This window comes from Equus quagga, chromosome 6, assembly GCF_021613505.1.
Source record: "Equus quagga isolate Etosha38 chromosome 6, UCLA_HA_Equagga_1.0, whole genome shotgun sequence".
NCBI lineage: Eukaryota > Metazoa > Chordata > Mammalia > Perissodactyla > Equidae > Equus > Equus quagga.
The window spans coordinates 105,146,302-105,151,108 of NC_060272.1; the positions used below are offsets into that span (position 1 = coordinate 105,146,302).

The window sequence follows — 4,807 nt, forward strand, 5'->3', positions numbered from 1 at the left end:
TTGGTAATATATTAGAATGTGTGAAATTCATAAAAGTAGAATACATTTGTTCCACATTCTGCCGGCCAAAGAAAACCGCCATTAAGAGGGATTTTTCCTCCCTCCCTCTCGCTTTCCTTTCTTTCTTCCTTCCTTCCTTTTAATTTACACATTTCTACATAGTTGTAATTATAAGGCAAACTTCATTTTTTGTCATAATTGCCATTATCTCACATTGCTTAAAAATTATGACCATAATTCTCTATTTTTACATAAAAAATTCAAATTTATTGCAAAACTTATAGGAAATACTATGTAGAAAAGAAAAGGAAAACCACCAGAAGTCCCCACATCCAGAGATAATTATCGTCAATTCTTACTGCACCTTTCTCTTGACATCTTATGTGTTCTTATGTTTAATTTAACAAAATTGTTTTATCTTCCATTTTGCAATTTTTAAATGATTACCTATGTATTACGAATATCTTTCCTAACTGTATTCCATTAGTATAGCACCAAAATTTATTTAAATAATTCCTATTTTGGGACACTTAAATTCCCAAATTTTCATAAATTGAACAAGTGTAGCATTCTTTACGTTTTTAAAAGAATATATTCTTTACATGAAATTGATGACCAACAACAAAATCTATGTGAATTTTTAAGACTTTGGCTACGTATCACCAAATTTCTATCCAGAATTTATGTACCAACATATACTGCCAACAGCAAAGTGGTGCCCATTTCTCCACAATTTCACCAACACGAGGCATTATCAATTTTTAAAAATATTGGTTAAAATTTGTAGAAAATGGAATTTTATTATCCCTTTATTACTGATGAGGTTAAATATTTGTGTTTATGGTACATTTTTATTATTTTTTGAACTGCCTGTTCAAAACAATTTTTATACTGGCATGATTCTGTCACGTGGATATGCCATTATTTATCTAAGCATTCTCTATCGAAAGAGGAAAAGCAAAGTATATGTGTAAGGAGTTCAAGCCAAAAAGTCAGATACATTACTACATGTGTCTGGAACAATGTGCCAAAATCTCACTGCCCTCCGTCCCTTCTGGAGACTTCCAAGTTTTCACCCATATGTATGAAACGCAGGAATGAACATCTTTGAGTATAAAGGTTTTTTGTATTTGAGGTATATAGGTAAATTGCTAGAAGTGGTGCTACTAGTTCAAAAAGTATGGCTATTATAAAAATTCTAATTATACTCAGTACCACCTTAATGTAGAATTAACCTTTATTATAGCAGTTAGATCAACCACCAGTAATCTGAGAACAGATGTCCATATAAACCAAGTAGACTGAATTTCTGGTACTGGTGAGTTATGGTGTCTTTTTGTATTTAGTATGAAATACGAAGTAAGACAGGAATCCTGCCTTGCCAAATACTCTCAAGCGTTGGCCATGCATTCTTCTCATCAAACCCACCAGGATTCTGGAGTAGAAGGCAGGATGATGTGTCATCTGATGTTAATCACAGATGTTGGAGAAGACAAATGGAAATGGTACTGTGAGGTTGCAGGTGTTCGTACTAACTCCTTTGCCACCTTCTCTTGGGATCATCTTCTGGCACCATTTAGCATGGACTCCCTAGAGACTGGAAAAAGAAAAAACTTTAGAAATTATCCTCTGGCCAGCTGCAGTGGCCTAGTGGTTAAGTTTGGCACATGCCACTTTGACAGCCCGGGTTCGGTTCCCGGGCATGGACCTACACCACTTGTCTATCAGTGGCCATGCTGTGGTGGCAGCCCACATACAAAAAGAGGAAGATTGGCAGCAGATCTTAGCTCAGGGCAAATCTTCCTCATGAAAAAAAAAATTATCCTTGGTTATGGAACCAACCTCTCCATTTTTTAGGGAGGTGTGTGGGGGGGATAATTTCACTAACACACACTTGAGATCAGTATGTGTGAGTATTTGAACGTATGTGTCTGCTAATGTATTTGGTGCTAAGGAATAAGAGTTTTAAACGTACCTGATGAACGAGAAGCTTTCTTTAAATGCATATCCCTGAACACCATCCAGAACATCTGGGGTAAAACCATCATGTTGTATTTTAATATGCTGCTCAGGTGATTCTGATGATCAGCCAGATTTGTCTTCTGAAGTTTCATGGCTTTTATTCATTCTGGAAAATTCATAGCCATTTTCACTTAAAATATTGCCCCTTCCCAATTTCCTCCTTTTGAAATTCCCATTAGACCTAAATTGAAACTTTCCTCACCTCCTTGGCTTTCACACCTCTCTCTGCAGTGCTCCAGGTAATTTCCTCAGATGTATCTTTCATGTCATCAATTCTCTCTTTAACTGCCAATCTGCTCTTAAAATTGGCCGTGGTGTTTAATTTTGTTTCTGGCTTTTCGCTGTGAATTGTTCTATTAGGTTGTTTTTCATATGTGCCTGTTCTTCTTTAGTGCCCTGTTCTTTCATAAAAGTTTTTATTTCTCCCTCTCTCTCTTTCATGACTGTAAATATACTGAATTTACAGACAGCTTTAGACTATTTTATTCTCTCGGGGTCTTGTCGTGCTACTCCTCCTACAGTATCTGCTGACTCTCCCAGATTGTGGACCACTTCCTTGTTTAATTTGTACTTTTAATTGTGAGCATATTTTCAGCTAGGATATGTTTTCCCTGTGGAATCCTGCACACTTTAAGATGTGGGTGTCACCTTTCGGAGAGGTCTTACTTTTGATTCTTCCGGAAATGCCAAGAGTTTCACAGGTCTGAAATATTTACAGTATCTACATTAATATCGCCATTTAGGATTCCTGTTCTATGGAAATAGTGTAAAATTTGGATTCTATACCTATGCTTAACACAGATTTTTACATTCCCATTTATTGTGGGGGACCTTGTCCCATCCAGATATCTAATCGGTAGGAATATTGCCAGTCGCTTTCATAGTATGTGAACGATGTTTTATAGTTCCCTTATGTGGTGGGAGCAGCTCTTCCTCAGTCCCAGCTTTATGCATGAATTTCAGTTCCAACTTTTCACCTTTCACAGGCCCAAGAGCAATTCTTTTATTCCAGACGTGTTAAAAATCCCAGCTCCCAGCTGTTAGGCCCTATAGCCATGTCTGATGTCCTCTGTTCTGTTCTGGCATCAGCTCATGAACTTACCACATTGGTTATGAGGTTCTTCTTTAGTTTTGACACATAGGAACTTTTTCTCTCTCTCTCTCTCTCCCTCCCTCTCTCTCACTTTCTTCCTCGGTTATGTATATAAAATAGTTTTGTTATATTTTATCCAGCATTTCTATGTGCCTGTACATAGAAGGGTGTCAATAGGCTAAGTAGATGGGACGAGAAACCTGCATCAGTCAGGTTTTGACACCACCAACAGGTACAATAGAGAATACACGACCTTTGAAACTGGAACCAGAGTTTGAACTGTGACATCGCCACTTTCTGAGTAGCCTATGCTAAGTCGTTTACCTCTCTAAGCTTTATTTTCTCATGAAGAAAATAGGGAGAATATGAGTACTGATTTTCCTTATGTGTTCTTCCTTACTGCTCTAAATTCTCTCCCATTTAAATTCAAGACATTTTCTCCATCCTCCATTCCTACAAAGCTGAAGAAGATTGCAAGTTTCTTTCCCTTACAAAACAAACAATAAATAAGTGAAGTAGTAGTTGATTGAGTGATCTTGTTAATTTCCTTTCATCAGTGTATTCTTCACATACCAATGGACTGAGAAAAACCCTGGTTAAAAAAAGAGAGACCTGGGGCTGGCCCGTGGCCAAGTGGTTAAGTTCGCGCCCTCCACTTCAGCTGCCCAGGGTTTCGCTGGTTTGGATCCTGGGTGCAGACATGGCACTGCTCATCAGGCCATGCCAAGGCGGTGTCCCACATGCAACACCTAGAAGGACCCACAACTAAAATACACAACTAGGTACTGGGGGGCTTTGGGGAGAAGAAGAAGAAAAGAAGATTGGCAACCAATGTTTTAAAAAAGAAAAAGAGAGACTGAAATTGGAAAGCAATAATGAATTCCATTTCTTAAGAAGTTTGCAAGGATGGGGTGAAAGGCGGAGCTACATCTCTGTGGAGTTTCACACCTCACAGTTCTCATCTCTCTCTTTCTCCCTGGAGTGCAAATGAGTGAAAGCGTATATTGGTTTAGAGGTTCTGCTCAGATAAATGTTGAAGAGCCAATAAATCTGTCAGAGTAGCTCTCAGGCTGAGCCAAGGTGAACAGCCTCACAGCAATTCTCCCGGAGCCTCCGGGTACCAGGCAGCACAAGCAGAGAGATCACCAGATGCCTGCTCACCCCATGCCCAGGGGCAGAGACATCACAGGAATATGAGGAGCTTTCCCAAAACGTTGTGCTTACCATGTGGTCGAATTCCTCGTCAAACAACAGAGCAATCAGATTTTAAAAACAGAGAAAAAGACAGAGGCACATAAAAATAATTTTCTCGGTGATTCTGGTGGTTTATAGACTCCAGATGAAAATGACTATTCATTATGGGAGGCAATTCGGTGGTATCACTCAAGAAGTTTAGTGTACACATCCTTTGTTTCAGCTCTCCACTTCTAGAAATTTATGCCTTAGACAGACTCACACAAAAGCACTAGGTTGTCGATGGCAGCTTAATTTTTAATTTTTTACAGTTTATTTTTAAAAACGAAAAATCTGGAAGCAATTAAAATTCTCATCAATGGGAGCTGATAAATATACATCATAGAATAAAATGTTCCCTAGGTACTAAAGCTATGCAGGAGAGCTCTGTATACTCACATAGAAAGGTGTCTGAGATATGTAGTTTATAGTGACTAACAGCATGAACTTTGGAGCCAG

General features: G+C 38.4%; 1 long non-coding RNA gene across 1 annotated transcript; it reads right to left on the bottom strand.

Annotated features, from left to right (window-relative positions):
• Positions 1 to 1,219: 1,219 nt before the first annotated feature.
• LOC124240647 (uncharacterized) lies at positions 1,220 to 3,757 on the bottom strand. The gene is made up of 2 exons (XR_006888974.1): positions 1,976 to 3,757; positions 1,220 to 1,597 (listed from the first exon to the last, which is right to left on the bottom strand). It is a non-coding gene; the product is annotated as an uncharacterized LOC124240647 (long non-coding RNA).
• Between the last annotated feature and the right edge of the window lie 1,050 nt (positions 3,758 to 4,807).